Source organism: Vespula vulgaris, chromosome 3, assembly GCF_905475345.1.
Source record: "Vespula vulgaris chromosome 3, iyVesVulg1.1, whole genome shotgun sequence".
Taxonomy (NCBI): domain Eukaryota; kingdom Metazoa; phylum Arthropoda; class Insecta; order Hymenoptera; family Vespidae; genus Vespula; species Vespula vulgaris.
In genome coordinates this window covers 11,897,620-11,922,990 of record NC_066588.1, presented here as the reverse complement: position 1 = coordinate 11,922,990, position 25,371 = coordinate 11,897,620, and the positions used below count along the sequence as shown (strand labels likewise).

Sequence of the window (25,371 nt, the reverse complement as noted above, 5' to 3'; positions counted from 1 at the left end):
TTCCAATGTACAAAAGAAACGATAAAAGAAAAAGAAAAGAAAAGAACAGAACAGAAAAGAAAAAACAAAACGGAAGAACGTCGACACGCTTGATTCTCACGTTCGCACATGTGTGGCAAGGCACGTTTATCGAGATAAATCTTAATATTTATAGCCGCTTGATCAATCGGATATGTCGTGTATTGTCGTACTTCTATAAATGCACCGACGCATCTCCGCAGCTGTGTCGCAGAGACACAGCATGTGCATGCAGGAGTAATATAACGTTCATGCTTATTATATGCGATCATAGTAACCGTCGCGACGCGCATTTGCGTTTTTCCCTTTACGTGCTACGGCTGTTGGATAGAAAGAAAAGGTCGGCCACAATAAGGCACTGTTGTCATAGTCACCGTCCATGACGTACCACATACGAATTTACCGCCTTTGTCTCGGTCTTTTGAATGCACCTTAAATGGCACGCTTTTTAAAAATTATTCAAGAAAATAGCTTTAAAGATGAACGAACGTATGTATGTATGTATGTATGTATGTACGTACGTACGTATGTACATACATACATACATATATTTATGTATGAAAGACTCGAGGTAGTCGATTATTAATCAAGAAATTTAATAATGTGTTTTTTTTCTTTTCGTTTGCTTTCAGGTACGTTACGTGCTTTTAACGATGCTGTAATTAATGGAGATTATCGATAATTGGGATGTGCGATGAGGTGTGAGTAAAAAAAGTACAAAAAAAAAAAGAAAAAGAAAAAAAAGAACAATCTTCCATAAACACATAGTTTATTAATTCCTTCGATACAATGATTTACAACATAATTTGAATAATTAATAATGTTACCTTTATTATCATTTAATATATATATATAATTATTTAATTATTACATTATTAAACATATATAATTCTTTCATTAATAATATATATTTAATATATAATTATATCTTCTTTAATACCATTTAATATTAGAAAACAATTAAAAGTAATAACAGTTTTACCGTTTGAATGTCACTTTTTCGATTTGAAAAATCATTCAAAGTGTTTTAGCTATTCCTCTTGTCCTATCGGTCCTCCGTAGTAAAACTAGGCTCGTTCGTAAAAGCCATGAGCCATGAGCCATGAGCAGATACTGACATGTCGATAAAACATGACTTTGAATGGACGAGCGGAGTAAAGAGACTTCGGGAAAAAGGATTCGTGAAAAAAACTCCGAGAGAGAGAGAGAGAGAGAGAGACAGACAGAGATAGAACATTTATCGGTAAAGAGAGATGAGATGATCAGTCCATCGATCCTTCGTCCTTGTCTCCTCTTCGTTTTTTTTTTTCTTCTTTTTTCCTCTCTTTTCCGGTGTAGTCGTCGCCTTGCCATCGTCGTCGTAGTCGACTATAGTCGACTGTAGTCGTTGAGCCGACGTTGAGTCGACGAAACGACGTCGACGACCGGCTTGTAATCAAAAAGTCATTATCCCCGGTTACCTCCGACTCCTCCAACTTCTCGACTTCTCCTGGTCGACCACAATTCCGCGCGAGTTCCCAACATCGGTGGAGGATGCGAAATGAGAGACAATAATACTACTTCGTATTAATTTCCCTGCTTCTCGTGCTGCCCCCTTCTATTCTTCCTTTTACCAACGAGTCTCTCTTCAAACTCTCTCCTGTTTCCTTTTCCTTCTATTCTTACTCCTTCCGATTCTTGTTTTTCAGTAAGTTGCATTGTTAATCTTTCATCCCCTATTCTTTTTATACGGCTTGTCAATTTTTCAACATTTCTTACGACGTATACCTACGTATATCATATTGCGAGCATATGATACTTTGTTCCGAAAACATTCATTTTCTTTTAAACGAGAAATTAACATTTTGTTTTTAGATGTATTGAGGATATCATGATTATTCTTGGATTGGCCATCTGGTTTATAAAAAGGAAGTTCAGAAATCATCGAATCCTTATTTTTCGATCTACAAATGTTTTAAATGTGGAAATCTCATTACGAGATAAATAAATTATCAACTAGTCTCTCTTCAAACTCTCTCTTGTTCCCTTTTTCCTTCTATTCTTACTTCTTCCAATTTTTATTTTTCAAGAAATTTTATTGTTAATCTTTCGTCCCCTATTTTTTTTCTTTTTCTTTGTACGGGTTGTCAATTTTTCGACGTACCTTACGTATCCTTAATACTCCATTTTGATTTCTTTCAAATGAGAAATTAACAATTTATTTTTAAACACTTTGAGGATATCGCGATTGTTCTTGGATTGATCATCTGGTTTATAAGAAGAAATTTCATCAATCATCGAATCTTCATTTTTCGATCTACAAATGTTTTAAATGGTGAAATCCCATTGCGAGATAAATAAATTACCAACGAGTCTCTCTTCAAACTCTCTCTCTCTCTCTCTCTCTCTCTCTCTCTCTCTCTCTCTCTCTCTTGTATCCTTTTTCCTTATTCTTACTTTATTTGATTCTAGTTTTTCAGTAAGTTTCATTATTAATCTTTCGTCCTCTATACTTTATACAGCTTGTCAATTTCTCTTACGACGTATTCTTACGTTTCCTTAATAATTAATTTTGATTTCTTTCAAACGGGAAATTAACATTTTACTTGTAAACACTTTGAAGATATCGCGATTATTCTTTAATGAGATATCACGTTTATGAGAAGTAAAAAATTTCATAAATCATCATATCCTCATATCTCAATCTACAAATGCTTTAAACGTTGAAATCCCATTGCGAGATAAACAACAATAACGAGTTCTCGTTATCTTCGACGATAATTTTTTATTCATTTTCCATGCTACCAAAGCGAGAGTACATACATACTTAGATACATATGTATACATATATGTATGTATATCCACGTAGCTATATCTTGATCAAAAGAGTGACGATATCGCGCCTCGCTGGAATTCTGTTTGGTAATACATTATTTAAATCAGCACCGCGCTTGTTTGCTGTCTCTGTGTGCTACACGTAAATACACTCCCGCAGATTCTCTCTTCGACGAGGAGACGTCGAAACCATCAAGAGTAGACGAACATAGGTACTATACCGTTGTCGTTCGTACTGCTTGCGAAACGAATTAGTCGGAAAAAAAAGAAAGAAAAAAGATAAAAAAAGAAAATTCACGAGATGTGAGAAAGAATAGAAGAAGAAGAAGAAGAAGAAGAAGAAGAAGAAGACGAAGAAGAAGAATAAAAAAGATAGAAAAAGAAAGAAATAAGATAAGGAAGAAGAGTAGAACGCCCTGTCTCAGCGCGTTACCGTTTTATCTTAATGTTTGTGGAACGCAAATCCCCCATGGAAGCATTGCGTCATCTTCCGTATTGGAAATCTATAGGCGAGGGTGAAAGAGAGAAAGATAGATAGAGAGAGAAAGAGAAAAAGAGAGAAAGAGAGAGAGAAAGAAAAAGAAAAAGACAGAAAGTAAACTCTAGGTATTCGTTGGTTATCCTGCGAAATATGTTTATGTAAAGCGGTTTCGCGGAATGGCTCACTCGTTTGCTCGCGTGGGAGACGACGAAAGAAAAGGAAAGAGAAAAAGAAAGAGAGAAAGAGAGATCACATGAAAGAGAAAAAGCAAGCAAGCAAGCAAGCGAACGAGACTTTCGTACTGGACAAAAAAAAAGCGACAGGCATATCAAGAGAGGGTGGATGATATTAAGATACGAAGATATCGACTCCATTAGCAGAGTACCGTAGGAGCCTGTGGGAACTGTTCAAGTTTCGACCTGATGCAAAATACAGAAGGTATAGTAGTGGTAATGTGCGTTACACTACGTATATTTGCACGTAACATTGATGTAAATACATTGGTGAAGGTAAAACGTTCCTGATACATGATACATATGTGCCTCGTTTCTATTAGACCTAGGTGTAAGTGCGTACGTGCGTGCACGCGTGTTTACTAACGTACATTTAAATCGGATCGTTGTAAAACCGTGCACCATACGCGCCATGCTACTCGTGTTTACACTCTCGCTCCTTCTTTTGTCGGCTCGATCCATGGGAGATGATACAGTCTGTTGGTGTTACTATTGCTATTGCTATCGTCAAGATATCGCACGTGTATCGTGGATTACTTGACACGTCGAGTAGCATGGAATTTGGATAGAATGATTTTTTCACTCTCTCTCTCTCTTTCTCCCTCTTCTTTCTTTCTTTTTCTATCTCTTTTTCTATCTTTCTATCTCTCTATCTTTCCATCTGTAACACACATTATTGGCTTGAAAAATGTGAGGAATGTTTGTTTAAGAGGAAACGTAAAAAATGAAACAAGAAAAAGATTCTTTTACAAATGTTAAACCTCCTCGAGAAATGCGATAAGAGTTAATGTCATAATCGTTTCGTATAAATTCCATTAAATACGTCCCGGACGTTGTAAATAATGTATCACATCGCTCAGAGCACAACAATTTCACGGAAGATAATTCGATGGGATAGTTCGATTGGACTTTTAGAGGAAAGTAGACATGGACTTTCATCTCTCATTCTTGAATCTGAAAGTTACCTGAAAAACTATTAGAAGCATATTGGTCAGAGAGAGAAAAGAAGACAGACAGACAGACAGACAGACAGACAGACAGAGAGAAAGAGAGAGAGAGAGAGAGAAAAGTGCAGATCGAGGTAGTAGAGTCGATTATTCTTGTAAGAACTCCCGTGGTAGAGGAGTTGGGTCGAGTGGAAGAGCAGTTTCGCGCTGTAAACTATCGGCTTTCGCCTCGGGCCGAACGGGCAATGGCTTGAAAAATTTAAAATGCCAATCAGCGAAGCGTTTCGAATACATATATATATATATATACACACACATATATATATCCACATACATGGATATGTATATACCTACAAATACGGAGAACACACACAGTGCCGACTCGATCGTTGCCATAAAAAGCAATGGCCCGATAGTAATAACGCGCTGCTTGTAGGAGCCAAAACTGCCAGGAAGTCTGGCCGTACCATAGAAAAGACTTTTCTCTCTTTTTCATTCTCCCACCACCCTTCACAACTTCTTCTCCCTCTCCTACCATTCACATCCCCTTCTTTCCTTCCTTCCTTCCTTCCTTCCTTCCTTCCTTCCTTCCTTCCTTCATCCTCTACTTCTCACTCTTCGTATCGTAACTTCGTGAAAAGCGAACCGGCTAAAGTTTCTCTCTTTGATCATCGGATTATCGATCTATCGCGTCATAAAATTTACACTTTGATCGGCTTTTAATAAATTATTATCCACTTTCCTTGCCAAACTCTTCCCGCGCGAATATACATTTACATTTCCTTACCGAAAATTCGCATTACTCGAAAATTGACTAAGACGAATCGTAAAGGAGAAAAATATGGGAATGAGATATTACGATAGATAGATTCGAATAGTGAAGGTAATAAAAGAATAAGGGAATGAAAAATCGTCGAGAAGTATCAGCTGTTCGATCTGAGAATTTCTATTAATTGAGGAACTACTTCGAGTAAAACGACTATTTAAAAAAATCGAACGTTCGGATAGTTTTATTCAAAAAAGGAAAACAAAAAAAATGGTAGAATACCGGCGTTTAATTAATTCGCCGCAGAACTTTCTATATCGTTGGTGAATTGATCGAGATATATGTGTGTTATACATACACACGCGCATGCAGTATATTTGAATTATATATTATATAACGGGTGAACCATGAACGTGATTAGCTTAGATCGTTTTGTTGGTAGGTTGTTTGAAAATTTTTTTTCTTTTCTTTTTTTTTTTTTTTTTGGTATAACGGTTCAAAATTTAAGCTTTGAGATGATTCCAATAAATTTTTGTCATCTTTCTTTTTCTTGAGTTTTCAAGCTCTTTTTTTTTATAGATAAACCTATAATTTTGTTTCATTTATCTTTTGATAAATATTCTGCAAAGATCTAAATAAATATTTCTTTGCTTTAATTTAAAGATTCAGAAGAAATATTAAAAAAAAATATTCTTAATTTAATATATGTTTAAAATGATGTCTATCAATATATTCATAGACGATAAATAAATGATCGTTCAACTATTTCTATGATATCTGCATTGATAGAGCTAATCGTGTATCTATAATTCTCTGTCGCATATCTTCTAGCGTTGTTGAAACTTCTGATATTAATAAATGTGTTTCAATATACAGAAACAAATATTCGTAAATTAACAGTACGTGAAAGATCAAATCAATAATTGATACTACTAATAATTTCAGAAAGTGTACAATAGTGTCACATACGATATTCCTCGTTAATAACATATAATGTAGTATAAAATTAGTAACATATAAAATTAGTAAAATATAATTAATAATATATAATTCTTAAAATTCTTTCTTTCAATTAAGATATTTCTTTAAATATATTTTCGGTTCAGATGAAAACAAATATTTCTTATGATACATACCAAATTCATTTTAATATCTGCTAAAAGGCAGATATAAAAAACTGATAGATTTATCTATAATATATTTAAGGTGACCTTGAAAGAAAGAATCAACTACAATCATCTTAAAACTTTTTTTGTCCAAGTTTGTCTATAGACTTTAATACATCAAAATTTTTAAAAAATGTCCGATTTGACTTTGTTTTCGAGTTATAGCGAATTTTATATCGCGATAATTCTTTTGTAAATGGAATAATGTCATCGCATATTAAATCAAGTTTCTAAATAATTTTTGAAGAATCGATATTCAAAAAAATACGTATATATGTAGATAGGTGTACGTCTTAGGAATATTATTGTCTAAATTGTCCACTCATTAAAAGTTCGATAAACTTGAAGGATTATTTGATATAACATGAAGGACATTTTATACAGAACATCAATTGACAGTATTCATGAATAAATGAAATTTATCTTGAAGAATTTCACAAGATTTATTGATTATGAAAGCAAACAATTAGTTTATTGAAAATTAGATTCACTTCTGGCTCAAAAACAAAGTCAAATAGAAATAGTATGAACAAAAATATCGTTTTTGAAACTTTATAAATATTAAAAATCGTCTTTAAACGCTGCTTCCTAAAGATTATTAATTATTCTTGATTTTATATATTAATAGTAATGTAAATTTGTATTTAATGCATACAACTTTAATAGACTTATACAAAAATATTATGTCATCATTATAAACCGTAATTTATTGTAAAAATATTTGGATAGAAAACATTATTCTCTATTTTATTCTTTGATTATTGATTGGATATAAGATTAAAAACTACAGATTTGACAAATTTTTAATTTGATAAAATCATTTGTCAAAATACTACTATGATATAAAATCAAATAAAATTGAATATCAATAACAATTAATGTCGTCAGAATACATCAAATCTATCAATAAATTTTGGAAAACGATATTTTAGTTCATAATGATTACAATAAAAAAAATTTAATGCATTTTGAATTTGTTTTAATTTGCTTTACAAGTTCCATATATATTATCCTTATAAAAACTTTTACTATCACTGAGAATAACCGAGATATTCACGCTTTCAATTTTACGTGACTCACCCAGTATACACCTACATGGTACATATATATGTGTGTGTGTGTGTGTATGTATGTATATATATACATATATATGTGTGTGTGTGTGTGTGTGTATGTATGTATGAACATATAGGGCGGAGCACGTAACTGGAATCACTTCGGTCACTGCATAAGTAATGATTGTAGTGAAAAATGTTTCAGATAAAAATTAAATGGTTTCGAGGGAATTATAAATTGAAGTGATTAGTTTTTTTTGTAAGAGGATTCATAGATGATATATAAAACTGAAGATTGTTTTTTTTTCAATAAATTCATTTAATGAAATAAAAAAAAATATTAACCCATCTACCTCAAAGAACTATTAATACACGCTTACTAAAATATAATAAAATTAATAGTAAGTGATAGTAGGAAGAGTATGATGGTTTTTTAACGATATTTAAATTTAATTATCATCTAAAGTAATAATTTATCGGTACACTTTTTTTATAAAGAATATTGAATTGTCTTAACTAATGTATTAAAAAACATATCATACAAGAAAAGATATAGTTGATCCTCACTAACTTTTACGCGTCCGCATGTAACAAAAAGCAATAATATGAGAATGTTTTTTTCGGAACCATTTAACTTTAATTTGAAACATTTTTCATTCAAATTATTATTAACACAGTAATTGAAATAGTACCAGTTCATGCCTCATCTCGTATAATTAAAGAAAACAACGATAGATAGTAATGGAAGCTAGAAACACTAGTTCCTACGCTCGAATGATTACGCGATATTGCAAAACGATTGAAAGATTTGTCTAAAGAAAGAGAGAGAGAGAAAGAGAGAGAGAGAGAAGACAGATAAACAAACAGACAGACAGAGAAAGGAAGATAGAAATAAACATTGAGAAAGACAGAAAAAGAGACAGAGAAATAGAAATAGATAGAAGAAGTGAAAAAGAAAGAAAGAGAGAGAAAGAGAGAGAGAAAGAGAGAGAAAACAGAAAGACAGAAAGGAGAAGAAGATAGAATGAGAAAGATATAGAGAGACAGAGAAGAAAGGAAGATAAAGACAGAGATAGAAACAGATAGATAAAAAGAGAAAGAGAGAAAGAGAGGGAAAGGAGAGAGAGAGAGAGAGAGAGAAACAGAGAGTTAGGATCGCGTGGATCATAATGCATAATAGCGCCATTCATGGAGGATGGTCTATGGTATAAAAGAATAGAGAGACAAAGGAGAAGGAGAAGGAATGTGGAAGCAGTCTGGTAATAAATTAGTACCACATTGCTCGCTTTCTCGTATTACTATTTTATATTCAGGTTTCAACATTTCTCGACACAACGACGATAACATTGTCGTTTGTTCTACCGAACGAACGCCGACAATAGTCTCGCGATTTAACATATCGCCACATCGGGTTTATCGAAACATCCTTCTCTCTCTCTCACTCTCTCTCTCTCTCTCTTTTACTCTCTTTCTCTTTCTCTGTTCTGTCTTATCGTTCTTTTACCAAAGGTCCGACCTTCCGTAAATTAATGAACGGTTTGCTTTGACTTCGCCGTCTTATTCTCCCGCTCTATTCCATCGTTTCGATTAAATTATTCATGGGTAGCTTCCTCTTTGACCTACCGACTCTCTATCTTTGCATCGATTTTTTCAAATCCTCCGATCGTTCGATTGCATCGTTTGTATAACGTAGTAAAAAAGAAAAAGAGTAAAAGAAACAGAAAGTGGGTGCATATGGTATGTGTATGTGTGGGTGTGTTGTATGTTGCTATATACAATGAATGTATGTATGGTATGTGGATATGTATATGTGTATCTGTATGGTACAGAGAAAGAGAAAGAGAAAAAGAAAGAGAGAGAGAGAGAGAGAAAGGGAGAGAGGGAAGAGATAGACGATATCGTTAACACGGATGAAATAAAAACTATGTTATTTATTTACTTACTTACTTACTTACTTACATTTCCTTTCGAATCGAAATTTCGTTGTTCCAGTTTTAGAAAGACTCGTGAGATTTTTCGAGTATTCAATTGGGATTTCTTCGAGAAGGCACGAGGATTCATTCGAGTGGCGTCGCGGAAAACCGTACAGATCCGTAGAAACACGCGCGTCACGTCGTTGACGTTTAAAGTATATCCGTCCCCCTGAAGGAAGCTCGGTGTTTGTAGGAAGCTTTCTTTCACAAACGTGACCGGGTTATGATCAGGAAGAAGTTTTCTTTATTTTTCTTTCTCTTTCTCTCTTTCTGTCTCTCTCTCTCTTTCTGTCTCTGTCTGTCTGTCTGTCTGTCTTTCTCTCTCTGTCTCTGTCTCCTTCTTTTGCTCTCTCTTTTTCTCGCATTTCGTTTCGAAAGAAGAAGAAAGTCTCGCGAGTAGAGTACGCGAGATCTACGTTTCCTTCGTCCCATAGGAAAGACCAAGAGAAAACATCTCGAGTTTATTATTCCACTGACCCTGAGAATGAGTTTTCCATTCTCGAATGTCCGGTAAGACGTGAAAACACTCGAGACTGAGTCACTTTATTTTTAGAGGGCCATGGAGATCGTCCTTTTTTCGACCTCCAAGATCGACGATATTTTCATATCGTAATTCACTCTCAATATCATATTTCTTCGGATTTCTACGCATTCCTTTCTTCTGATATAATCATTTCGAAAGGAAACATTGGATTATTATTCCCTATGTATATATATATCCCTTTTTTTATTTTATTCTATACGTTATATTCGAATTTATATTTATTATCTCTACATATAAAATTTAACATTGTACATTTTGAGTTCCGGAAGAATTAAAGGAAGAGAGAGAATAAAGGATATGATAAAAGGAGAGAGGTGATGGAAGATAAAGGAAAAAATAAAATTCAGCTCATTTTCTTTTAACACGTTTCACTGATAATCCTCGTTAAGCTAACCGAGAGTGAAATCGAGTATGGAAAGTTTTATCGAATCCGCATTAAAATAAAATAAATGCCATATATCACGATAGGTATCGTGATTAGATCTATCTACGTTTTCGTATCTCTTTGTTCTATACATACATACATAAATTGATTGATCTCTTTATTTTTTTTTTGCTCCCTCTTTCATTCTTTCTTACAAAGCAAGAGAATGTAAAAATATAGAAGCTCGTAATATGAAAAGTATGATTCAGTTAACATAATAATAAAAAAAAAAAAAGAAAAAAGAACAGTGAAAAAGAAGAACATGGAGAGAAAAATTAAAGAAGAAACAAAATCATTGACGTCTAGTATCATATACTAAAATAAAACGAACTTTTCTCTCAAACGATGTTGATAAATTTTAACGAGGACCAAGTACATATATGTATATATATATATATATATATATATATACATATATATATACATATATACATTACATGCATATATATTTGTATGTATGTATGTATAAGTGCTCTAACTTCGAAATGAAAAGTTTTAAATGAAATGGAAGTAGCGAGCAATTAAATGCGGCGATTGGCACATCCGTCTATTCCTTTCTCTTTCTTTCTTCCTCTTTTTACCTTTCTCTCTTTCTCTCTCTCTCTCTCTCTCTCTCTCTCTCTCTCTCTCTCTCCTTCCACGATGCGCTAGGTAAACGAAGATTATTTTAATTAAGGTTCTTCACGTAACTCTGTCTATTTCACGGTCTCCACTCTTCTCATACTCTTTCACTATCTTTTCCATTGCTCCGTTCGAGCATTGTTTTAATTTCTTTTTCGATATCCCAAGCCTCGTTATTCGTTTGTACGAAAAAGAAAGAAAAGAAAAAGAAAAAAGGAAAAGAAAAAGAAAAGAAAAAAAATAAGTTAGTAAGGAAAGGATAATCAATAACTACTATGATCTTAGATAAAAAGTAAACTTATCGTAGCTCGTTTAACATCCCGACGTTTATTACGATTCGTTGTTAATTGATTAACTCGTCGATCGAGAAAAATAAAACTGTAGCAAGCGATAGGATATAAATCGAGAGGTAATTGCATCGCATTACGTTTCCCGATAAATTCGCCGATTGTTAAATGATGTATAAATAATTCGTCGTTTGGTAAGTAGATATTATATTTGATATTATTTATCTTACAAACATTCGCAGGGATAAAAGATTACGAGAGAGATCGATCGCGTTAAATTCATTAAATTCTTATCTGTATATACGAACCGAACAATTTATGAATCTCATCTCGATTAATTAATATCGATCGTGCTGTCGTCCTTTAACGATATTTCTAATCGATGATCCTCTTCATAAATTTTTTCATAATACCATTGGAGAAGAAGTTTCGGTTCTACATTTACATATTGATCGGATAACTTGGGACGTTAAGGTATTCACATTATATCTAATATGAATACGATATAACGGTACCCTATTTCATAATATTTATAATGGCAACACGAAACGTTAATATTCTTTCTCTTTATTTTACTTGTAACGAAGAAAATAAAGGGAGCTGATATCCAACGTTTTAGTAAAAGTGACTGTGTGTATACAACGTGTAAGTAAATAAGTACGTGCGACAAGATATATGAAAAAAGTGAAAAAGGGAAAAGAGTGAGAAGGACGAAGAGTGAGAAAGAAGAAAACCTCGAAGGATACAATGGATGAGGGTTGAAACCGATCGCGAGCCAGGATTAACCGCAGTGTGAACGTCGTAAAAATGTTTTTGCATACTTTACACGTATACTTTAGGCACGTACACTTTGATCGTACCGTATATATAAACCTACTTATATCGGCCCTTTTTTTCGATGACGTAGTCATAAATAAGAAAACAGTCTCTCCGCTAGACTCCCGTAACGTCCTAAAGCTTTTTCCGATCCCCGACGCGTATTTTCCCTTTTTTCGTGTTCCTCGCCACAGGACGTCTCTTACGAATTTTTTTTCTTTTTTTTTTCTTTATTATACCACGGAATCGATCAGAAACGATCGAACGATTCATCAGTGTCGTTTATAACGGATACAACTATTTCTTCACGCACTTTTGATTCTTAGGCAGATTTTGACATTTTGTTTCTTTTTTCTTAAACAATAATATTCGTTCAATTTTAATGAATTGTTTAATGGAAAAGAATTATTATATATTATATAGTTATATTATTATGTAATATTATTTATAATATTATTATATAATAATATTATATATATTAGCTTATATTATAATATATTTAATATATATTATTATAGTCATCTTATAGAGACTAATAATCATTTAGTATTATTTTCGTTTTTACAGATGTTCTAATAAAATTTTTTTCTCCTTTATAACGACAAACATAAAAGATGTTAATTAGAACGTCTGTATTCATTAGTAACGTGTTTTCATAGGTTATACGTTAACGAGCTCAGAGAGTTAAGTATTTCTAAAAGAAAAATATCGATCGATGTCAATGAATTTTTCAAAGAGATCTAGTGAGACCACCCATAAGTTTCCCGACGGAAATATCAGTGCCTCCGAGAATTTCCAACTGTAGACACGAACGTCTACAGAAATATCGGTCTATGTTGTATGTATGTAGCCGGTATGTGTTTTCTCTGTCTCTCGAGTGCATCTATTCTCAGAACTTAAGACTCTTGCTCACGCACGCGAACGAATGAACGAGCACATGAAGTAGTAGAGTAACAGCGAATGATGGCAATGAGGACGGCCATGAGGAAGACCACGAGAAAAGACCACGATGGACGACGTTGAAAATCGGCCACCCAGATGTGCTCGTCTTTCTAATGGCTTCGACGAGAACATTTTAAAAAAAGAAAAATAAAAGAACGAAATATCGACGAAAACGTCGTTTGGATCATTTGATTTGGATTACGTTCAAATACAATCCTTTACAAACATAAAACGAAATAACAAAAGGACTGAGAAAAAGTTGTAACGAATAAATTTAAATCGAATATATTTCTAAGAATATTTTTTTATCAACGTCGAGAACAAATATTTTCTTCGTTTTAAGAAAGATAAATATATCTTTACTCGTTACATCGAAGAAAAAGATAATGTATCTATATTACGATTTTCATTATAAATTCATATAAATAAATAGTTGTAGAACGTATTGGAAAATATTTTGGATGATCAGAAGATTGTTTATATCATTGTTATTATTATTATATTTTTAGAAATTAGTCATTTGAGATACGATACTTTTGATACTCTTTCAAATATAAGAATCTTAAACGATGAAGTCACTTTTATTTGCCGACGGGTAGAACGAACTTTTTAACTTCATCTCGAGTAACCAAAGTTGTTTTCGGAAACGCGTATTGAAGCTGGTGTGGCACGTTAGTCAAGACAACAAACTACAACTACATTGGTATATTGCTTTACGAATAGGCAAACAAACAAACGGCCTTCGGCTATTCAGGTTCATTCTTTTACATCAATCAAATCCTTACAACGCATCTACGTCGAGACAGAGAAAATAACAAAATTGTAACGTAATGTATCTACTACTTTGTAAGTATTATACCTTATTCTAAGTCTCGATTTACATTATCTTCTTAATACAAAAAAAAAGAAAAAGAAAAAATAAAATAAAGGAACGAAAACACAAAATCAACGTAGACAAAAAAATGTCTTCCTTTAATTCGATCTCATAATTTTAATACTAATTAGTTAATTCCGAGGGAAAAGTATTTTAATTATATTTAAAAGTTTTTTAAACTACGAATTATTAACTCTGCTTTAACAAAAGCATTGATGTGTTCATGAACGAACATTCTCTGTTATAATACATAAAATATAAAATCGATATTATAATCAAATATCGGAGCATCCATGTACGTACGTAGGAAACGCGTATAATTTAATTATTAACGTAATAGCATGATATTCAATTTTAATCATAATTTAAGGCTTTCTAACATGTCGATAAGACGTTTAAAAAACTCTTATTACTTTTGATTCTACTTTGAAATATATAATTTATAAAAAAGAAGAAAAACGTGGAGAAAAGAAAAAATTATATTACTTTTGCTACATTTCCTTAATAGTATTTTTGATTAGTATTTTTATATAACGTCGTTATACCATATAAACATACTTATTACGAACATGTACGTGTACATGCTTAGAAAAGAAAGAAAAAGATTTTATTACTCGTAAAACATTTTATTAAATAAATGTTAGTACGTTTTAAAAATGTTCCGATGCTGTATCTTTTCCTTCTCTTTTTAAAAAGAAATCATAAAAGAGAGGCTGGCTATGATCTCGGTACACGTAGCAACAACGCTACGCACGCTGTGGTACGTGCCTGACCCAATTAACGAAATTGCTATTGTAATTAAGCGTGCAAAACATCTCGGCAGGTTAATGAAAGGTGACGGTACGTCAGCAAAAGAGAAACTAGAGAAAGAGAGAGAGAGAGAGAGAGAGAGAGGACAAGAAAGACGAGGTCGACGAACGTGACGAGTCCCCGCGTGATTGCCCATATAATTAGAAACGAAAAACCCCGTTGCTTTTCAAATAAGAGCTAGACAGCAACAAAACAGTATCGTTTCGTTTCGTTCCTTTCGGCGTCTTACCATCACTAGCAAATTTCATCACTACTAACATTTTGTTTTTCTTTAGTTTCAAGAGGAATAGAAAAAAGCGGGAAACGCGGCCGCTCGTCTTGCATTTTTCCGCATTTTCAAAGGTTCGTAAACGTAATGAATATGCTAACCGTACTGGGAAAATTCGCATTCTAGCGTTACAGTGCAACTTTTCTCCCTCATTCCCTCTTTCTCTCTCTTTCTCTCGTTTCTAGTCCATCAGTATGCGTTATTCTCTCTCTTTCTCTCACGCTCTCGCTTTCTCTCTCCTTTTTCTCTTTTTTGTTTCTTCTATTCTCTTTTTCTCTCTTTCATTCTCTTTTTCTATCTCATATATACGTACACACGTATATACATATAGACACACACATACATTTTTTTCTTTGCACAAAATGAGTAACAGAAGGGACTAACGAGGCAAAAGACTTTTTCGCTAACGAACGTAGCTTTGACTTTCGTACCGCTCTTCAACCAGTTGTACCCACCCCCATAGATTTATTTATACATGTCAACGAGACGTTATCGATGCATTCGTATATATATATATATATACATATTTACCATGACTATATTATAAAACTCTCGAACAGGTACTATGTATAAGAATTTACATGCATTTTCTCTGTGGTGTTTTCATCGACGCTTGGCTATCGATGTGCATTTGAACATATATATCTACGTACATATATACATACATACATACGTACATACATCCATATGCACCTAGATACATTTCCGCTTATTTAATCTTTGCTCGTTTCGACGTTTAAAGTAGAAAAATAAAATCGAGAAAGATTTGCAAATATAATGAAAAGCTTAGCACCAGATACTTTCAGTTACTAAAGCATATGCAAGTATGTATATTTTATTTGCAATTATTTTAATATCTCTTCTTGTTTTCTGTCTTTCTTTCTTTTTTGTATTTTGTATTTTTTATTTTTTTTTTTCGAGACGATTAATCAATTTAACGCGATTCAATAGGAAAAAAGAGAAACGTTCTTAACAAACGTCTTTCCACTTGTATAACATATTTCATTCTCAGCTCATGAACAGATCCATCCATGAACGATCGATGAAGAAAAATCGTAAGGAACACAAAATTACGCGTCACGTCCCGTAAAAGACACGTGTTTCTTCTTCATCTTCAAACGTAATGCGGATGTCTCAGGACGTGCTTTACCTATCTTTCTCTTTCTCACGTCGAACACGTCTTGTTTGCACACGTCTCGATCGCACACGACGAACGGATAGAATCATAAGGAATATTCGAAAAAGCATTTCCACCACGTTGTATCAATCCATACATAGCTCTGGATAGTTTCTTACTTTGGTTCGAGGAAACGCGTGCTTTTTATCGAAAAAGGAAAGAGAAAAGGATAGACAGAAGAGCCTCCAGGTGGAGGACCGAGGTCGAGGTCTGAGCTCTTTTTGTTTGCTTAGGATGCGGATGAAAAAGCGAACGTTAAAAGCCGCGAGAAGACTTTCATGGAAGACGCTCACACTTGACGTAATGCGCATGCGACTTCCATCTTTCTAACTTTCTTTCTTTCTTTCTTTCTTTCTTTCTTTCTCATTCCCGAAAAAGAAAAAATGCTGAAGGGTAATGCGTGTCGTTACTCCTCTCCACCCCCACTCCCATTCCTACCCCTTCCATCATGGTCAATATTTTCATTATTTTACTTGAGAGGAGAGTAGATCCCTCTTGGAACAGGAAATGCGTCTTCGACAAAGAATGTATTTTCTTTTTCTTTCTTTCTTTTTTCTTTTGTCATTCCCCCACTCCTCCCTCTTTCATCTTCTTTTTTCTTTCTGTTTTTTTTTTGACTCTTTTTCCTTCCTTCTTCCTTCCTTTCTTTTTTTTTTCGACGAGTCGTCCCGAGGGAATTCTTTTCTCGGCGACTTTCCGCTACTTTACTCCGTGCATCGTGGTAACATGGAAAGGGAAAAAGCGTTCGCGCCGAACGTGAGAAAATACTTGGCAGAGTTATCGTTTTCGATCATCGTTGGATTCTATGTTATACGATAGAGTAACTTGTTTTCTGTTTTATTTATTTATTTTTTTTTTTAAGATAAATTGCAAGAATTTGTATGTTAATATACGCACACGATTGTATTTCTTTTTATCTCGAAAATTTGATACGTCTCATGAGGGATTGAGTTTATTATTTTTTGTAGATTTTTTTTTTTTTTTAGAAGGGATACATTATATGGACAAATGTTTCTTTCCAAGTCGACTGCTGGCGAAATTTCAAAGTGAAATTCAATTTTTTTTAACTTTTATATTTATGATACGATATTATTTATCGAAACGAATTCAACTATGTGTCATAAGGTTATTTATTACTGTAAAATGTTATAATATACATTATTGCTTGTCGGTTGCATGCAAGACCTGAATTCTTATCTCACGTAAACATTTGAAAGGCATAAAAGACAGCCATCGACCAGCGATGCAAATTTACATTACTTAGGAACTTGCAAATTTATAAGAAAATTTATTTTAATATTTATATTAACATTTGTTAATTTATATTAACGTGTTAAATGATATTAATATTAACACGTTAATTTATATCAATGTTAATTTATATTAACATGTATTTATATTATATGTTAATTTGTATTAACATTTTACAATAATAAATGACATTGTGTGGCATGTCGTTAAATTCGTCTCGACGAGTACTATTCTACTGCGAAAAGAAAAATATATGGTTTGATTTAAAAAAATAAATTTGTTTTTGAAATTTTTCTCGTTATTCGATTTGAACAAAAAAATTTGCACCGTGTGATGATATCTTTCTTTCATGGCAAATAAATTTTTTAAAAAATCTTTTTGATAGTTCCTATCTCTCATAAAATATCTTAATGTTTCAAGATAAACGTAAGATCGTGTATACAGTCCATTAAAATGATACGAAATTTTTAGTTACTATCGTAGGAAGCTTTTTATGCGATTACCATCGCAAAAAGCGAGTTATTTCTTTATAATTTTGAATTGAAATGAAAATTTTCATTTTCGTTTGAAGTTACTAAGATTCAAGAATCATCTTTTATAAATGGATATATTTATGTTTATGCAAATTTATTTGTTTTTTTTTCAAATCATTTAAAATTTTTCAAAATGCTGCCTATTTAATTACAAACAGCATTATATTAAAAATTAACAAAATGACTGAACCGATTTCTTTGAAATTTGATAAAACACTTTTGTAAAATGTTAAGATGTTTTGTTTAAAATATCAAACAAATTGGAAGATTATTTTGAGAATAGTGTCGAAATAATTAAAAATCTGAAAATAAGAAAAATGACCCGGCAAATTTCATTTAATCAAAAATAAATTTTACGAAACGTTAAGATGTTTGAACTAAAATTTCATATAAATGGTCTAATTATTTTCAAAGTGACGTTTATTTTAATATAAACATTACGTTTAAATATAACAGCGGTCATATTTAACGAGTACTAACAATAGAAACAAATGTAGCAATTATGCGAGAATTATTAACACGAGTATAATTATAATACGTGAAAATTATCACGATGACACAACTACATTAATTATACTAATTGCGAAAAAACTTCTCTTTTTTTGCTAAGAGTCAGGAGTCAAGTCTTTTGGCAACATAGAAATATTGATTTTTATAAGATCATAGGATCATTATATAGTATATTGTAGAATGCTAAATATAATAGTATCGCAGGTAAAATACATGAATTTTCATATTAATATACATAATTAATTTTGTAATAGCATCGTAGAATTCTGTCAAATCCCGAAGGAACGAGAGATCGATGCTTAAATTGAAACCGCTCCGTTGAAACCGTGACTGCGAAGACAGCGTGAGATAATTTATTTACATTTAAAAACGATATCCAATTTTTACGAGATTATTGAAAATTTTAATAAGAAATATCATAGTTATTATCTTACTCAGAATTCTTTATTATTATGATTTTCGTTGCAATAACGGAGAAATGTTTTAGTTTAATCGATTTATGTACATACATATGATTCAATATAAGATAATTTCGATGTGATGAGATCTCATATTTTGTAGATAGAATCCAATTTTCAAATATTTTTAGTAATATAGAACCGATAATTATTAATAAAATTTTATTATTATCTAAAAGTCGATATTACGAACGAACAATATTCTATTTTTGTATTTAATTAACAAATTAAATAAGTCATTTGCGATATTAGAAGCTAAATACTATTAACAATTTTTTACTTGTTCTTTAAATAATAATATTTATGGAAATGATGGATTTTTATTCTTCGTGTTAATCATTTTTAATGGCGAAAGTCTATTATGCGTTTTTTCTGAATCAAAAATAGAACAACGTGTGTTTCGTGTAACTGAAGAAGATACAAAGAAAAATAGAGAACCAGAACTTTTCTCAGCTGGTTGTACACAAGCAATTAATTAATAGACTTCCGTGACAAACACGCCACACAGAATGCTAATTAAAATTAATCCAATCCCCGGTATGTAATCGGGTATAAGTCAACAAATTAGAAAACGTACTTTTCAAGAGGTAAAAGTAACGAAACGTACTAAAAATTCAAGTAAACGTAAAAACGTTGTAGAACATTCATCTTTGGATAAAAATTTTTCAGATTTTATAGCTTAAGAATCTGAAAGGGTGTTCAACATTTTTGGATTTATGGAGTTTTCGTGGAGAAGTTTTATGAGAGGAAAAGAAATCTTTTTTTTTTCTATTATGTTTAAAAGCTCGTTTCTCATCTGGACAATCCTAATGAAATGATTCATTGTGCATAGAAAACTCTTTCTACTTCTTCTTTTTTTTCAAAAATCTATTTTTATTTTTTATTATTACCTTCTGATATTTTTTCGTTTCAATTGATTAAGTTATTTTTTAGTTTCGGTAGATATTAGATATTGAAATTTTTCATGTATTTATTTTTACAAATAGATACATTCTTTTTCTTTGGATAACGATTGATTAGATTGACGATGTATTGAAGTTGTAATAAAAAGCGAACCACGATTTCCTATCTTACAAAGTGTCTTGTTTGAAGCGTGCAATTATTTCCAAAACTCGTTTTAAAAAATCTTTCGAATTAAACTTATTCTGTATCTCTTGAATGAACGTGTTTCTAAGATTTCAATACGACCTTTGCTTTCTCGCTTGACTTCGTTCACTTCGAACTTTGATTTTTATATTTTATTTGATACATTTTTCGATACGAGTTATATTTTAGTAGATAATTACCTGAGAAATTTTATGTGGAACATTCTCCATATATATTTAATGGTTATAAATTTTGATTTTAAAGTGATAATAAAGTAAATGTACCGGTGTACCAATTTGTAGAGACTAATTTGGTCTCTTTCAACCATGAATCATTAAGAAAGAGAGAGATAGAGAGAGAAAGAGAAAGATAGAGATAGATAGATAGAAAGAGAGAAAGAGAGAGATGCTTTCCTCGTTGTGCTACAGCTTTTCAAGTCCCTCGTCATTCGTTACGATCTTCCAGATGCTAATCTTTCTCTCTCTCTCTCTCTCTCTCCCTCTCTCTCTCTCCTTCTCTCATTTTGAACGTTTTACGAGCTATACCGGCAAGAGGCAAAAGACGAAATGTTTTCTCTAAATATTATCCCTCTCTGAATGATTTTCAGAAACCATCCGTGCTCAAGATCGTCTCGTTGGTTTCACGAGTCACACAGCCGTTAAATCGTTTAGCTCTCGCTCAACTCTTTTAAAGAGCAAACGGAACATGTGGCTTTCCTTCTAATTCGAAATACTGTTTCCTGTTTCTTTCGTATTTTTCTTAAAAAAAAAAAAAAGGAAGTTTTCCAAACGGTAGATAAAAGATAAGGCAATTTGATTTTATCGCATTATATGTCTATATATCAATTTTAAATTGAATTTAAAAGACGATTAAAACGACATATTTTCTTTTTCAATATTGAACTATTATTATTTTATGTCTATATACGCTTTTGTATTGATACTTTAAGATTAATATAATCGCCGTTGAAAATTTTCTTTTAGAGTTCTTTAAGATGCTATTCACGAGATATCGAATCGATTTGTTTGTTTGTTTCTTTTTTTTTCATAATTAATTATTTCACCAGTTACACTACGTATCGTTAACTTTAAATTGAATTTAAGATACAATTAAAAAGGTACACTTTCTTTCTCAATATTGAACTATTATCATTTTATATTTATATATGCTTTTGTATTGATATTTTAAGATTAATATAATCGTCGTTTAAAATTTGTCTCTTAGAGCTTTTTAAGAGCTCGTTCACGAGATATCGAATCGGTTTGTTTGTTATTTTTTTTTTTTTTTCATAATCGGTTATTTTACCGTTTTTTACAGTGACGGATATGTTTCATATATGCACATGTTTACACGATACTGCCGTCAACAGTATACAGTAAAATCATGGATTCGGCATTTTTCGACATTTGGTTTTGCCAGCAAAAACCACATGCGGCTATTCGATAAAAAAAAAAGTGAACTGGTCGCTAGTGGCTTATATATATATATATCCTAACGATGATGTTCAAACGATTGGATTATTTTATTGATAGATGCAGCATTGATCCTAGTTTAATTCCTCAAATAAATAAAAGAAAAGAAAAAAATAAGATAGCTGCTAAGGGAGGATGGTGTGAGTTAAAATCAAAAATTGAACAGTGTGAACATTTAATTACAATCCATTCGACAAAGTTATTGATATTAAAACGTATGTCGTGTGAATTTATTCTAACGCTTCGTCTTAATTGAATCTCGCAGCGCGATAAAGTCGATATCGATCGATTAATATACGACAATGAAGAGCTTGTCCATATACGATCGATATTATTTATTTGCGACTGATTAACATTTTCTATAAAAAAAAAATATTAATCCATGTGTATTGAAAGAAAATTTACAATTATAAAAATTGTTGATTCAGATATTATAATTTAAAAGTTATTTAAATTTAATTAAGAAAAGATATAATTTCTAATAGATTTAAGAGAAGAATAAAGATATTTAAGATTATTTAAAAGAAGAATAAAGATATTAAAATACTGTTAAGAAATAATCTTCATTCTCTCACTACTATTCTTGTCACATTCTAATAAATGTATATATCGTTTCTTAATAATATTAAAATTAAAGTATCTATTAAAATATTAATGATTTATCGATATAAATATGTTATCATTTTTTTTATGGTGATTAATGAGAAGAATCAATTTACGTAATAAACGAATATATAATTTTATTTTGTAAAACGAATTTGACTTTCACATGGTTTCTACGTGTACTATACTATAAAAAAAAAAGAACAAAGAAAAAAAAACATACATTAGATTATATTTTTCTCGAAGCAAATTCAACTTTTATTTGGAATCTTTTGCTACGTTATCAATAGTGATAATATAGATACAGAATGAAAACATTAAAAAGTATTAAGAAATGATGTAATATTTTCTTTAGTGTATCCATATATCAAAAAATCAAAAACAAAAAAGAACAAACTGGTTTGAATTTCAAACATTACTATCGACCAATATATTTTAGCATCGCACGCGTTGTCAATTCTAACGCAACCATAGAAAATGTTTTGTTTGTTTGCTCGGTCGCTTGGACAATGACAATATTGTCGTTGTATGTAGAATTTTTAGCGACATTCAGTTAGGACATAGGATAAATCTGAATTTCTGAATTCTTTTTGCGAAACAGAAATGAATAATTGCGACTTGCTTTCTTCCAACTTTATTTTTTGGTTGGTGAAAAAAGAAAAGAAAAAAAAGGAAAGAACAAAAAAGGAAAGACAGATGGTTCAATCGTAAATAACGATTAGGAAAAAAAAAGAGAAGAGATGTGGTTTCGCGGTTTAGTTGTTTCGTTGTTTCGTTGACCGATGAAAAACGTTCAACTAGCTTTGATAGATATGTGTCGACAATTTTAGCGATTTTCAAACGTTTGACATACGTACATACGTATGTTCGAAGCGTTAACCTGAAAGAACAATGATACTAACGATAGGAAGAGTGTATTGATGATTGTACATGCGTAATAGATAACACTCGGTCATGATAATGAACGCAAAGTACATTTTTTCTTTTCGGTTTCAGTAATTTTCATGTCGGAGTTGAATTCTTTGTGTTTTGTAATTTCTGAGGGAATTTATAGTTCGTATGAGAAATGAGAATACGTATCGCTCTCGCAAATATTTTATTTTTTATATGTTTCATTTTATTATTCGTTTATTATTTATACAAAAATATTTAGAAATAGTTATATTATAAACATGAGTTAGATTTAATTACAAGCATTATAACATTATGTATGGAATATATATATATATAGATATATATAGATTATTTGCAAATGTTAAGTAAAAAAAGGTGACAGAAAACTTTTTACTTTATTTTGTATATATATGATATTACTATATATATTATTATATATATTGTTATATATATTGTTATATATACATTATTAAAATTATATTATTATATATATATTATTATATATATTATTTTATATACTACATATTACATATTTCGATAAAATAATTTAATACTGTCACAATAGGAAAACTTATCAAACATTTAAAGATAACACATATATACACATACAGATACGTATCAAGATTTTTTTTATAAACAATCACTTAATTATATCATCGAAGATATTCCTCCATCTTTATTTTTGATAGAAACATCTTACATCTAACAGTTAAAAACGATTATTCACAATTTTCGTCTTTCACAGAAAACTTATCGGTGATTAGCAAGTATCAATTAGCATTAATAATCATTAGACGATTAATGTTATCGCGTAAGCATACTATTTCACACCCTGCAGTAGCAATACCAGTAGTCATAGCAGCAAGAGGAACAGCAGTAGAAACAGCAATAGCAGGCGGAAAAGCGAACATAGACTGGATAATCCGCAATCTACGGCTTATAGCAATTGAGTGTAGTAATAGCGTTGTTATGCATTTGATATAAAGCCTCGTTTCGTTGGAGGTCCGCGTACATTATGCCATACCTGCACCGTCCACCTTGTAGATTATCAAAACTAGCTATGTTATATACCAAAGCCTACGATCTCACTAAAACGTTCTTACTCTTTATATACCTATAGATTTATGTATATATACATATATATACATATATATATATTGTATATATATATATATGTATGTGTGTATATATGGATATATACCTAATACATACATGGATAAAACACGCGAATGTGTAATCCAATATCAAAGGTGTGTAGCATCTCAGTGTGGGTGGCTATATATACCGGGTGGTCGTGTCCGTATCGATGGTATATGCGCGAGGTTTTGTGGAATTTCCACGTGTGTGTTCGTTTCTGCACGCACGGATATAAGCGTGAATAGCGTGGGTGCAAACCGATTAGAAAATTTATAGTAAGGAATGCGAGAGTTTACGAAGGTGTACTCAGAATATCAGAATCCAGCTCGATTTTCTTGTCAGACGGGGAAAATGTTTAATGGATTTTTCTTTTCTTTCTTTTGTTCTTTTTTCTTTTTTTTTTTTTTAATCTTCCATAGTTACGTTAAACAATTTTTGATGAATTCTAACAATTCTTTTTTTTTCATTCGATTTAAATAACAATTTATAATACATTCTTAGTTTATAATATTATTAATTCATTTTTATTTTCAACGAGGAATAATTATAAAAGTATTTTTTTATTCCATCATAAAAAAAACATCTTTTTTTATATACATATTTTTTATTTATATATATATATATATATATATATATATATATAAATAATCATTTTTACCGTACGAAATCAATTCAGAATAAGCATAGAAGACAATATTCTTACTAAACTGTAGTTCTCTCATTCTTGTATAAATAGTATCTCTCCTGTTTCTATCTCTTTCTTTGTTTTTATTTGGTATATCCGTTACAATGCGTATAGCAGTGCGAAATCCACGATAGTTCGTTCTCGGTACAACGTTTCTCAGCTTATCGGGCCATTCCTTCTTGCCTTGTTCCCGAAGCGTGATAAACATCGAAACGTATTGTTGCCATCTTGTCTTATCTTCACTGACCAGCCGGAAACTGCTCTGGTACACGTAAAATTCTCGGTACAGTAAAGAAGACAATGGATACGAGTGTATCCCTCGAAGCAAAGCATAGTTTTCAAGAGAGCCCACCCATTTTGAAAGCTTCAATCGCTATTAATCTAAAGAACGATGATAATAATGTATTATATGGTTAGATGAAAAATACCGGGATAAAATTTCTACTTGATGAAGCCGGTGTGCGCTAGAAAGTTATAAAGCGTTACAGATTGAAGAGATAATGAGGTATGACTGATAATAATTTGA

General features: G+C 31.6%; 1 protein-coding gene across 6 annotated transcripts in view; it reads left to right on the top strand.

Moving 5' to 3' along the window:
- The window catches only part of LOC127062385 (teneurin-m), a 682,969-nt gene that overhangs the window by 42,838 nt on the left and 614,760 nt on the right, over positions 1-25,371 (top strand). The gene's annotated exons all lie outside the window — the stretch shown is intronic.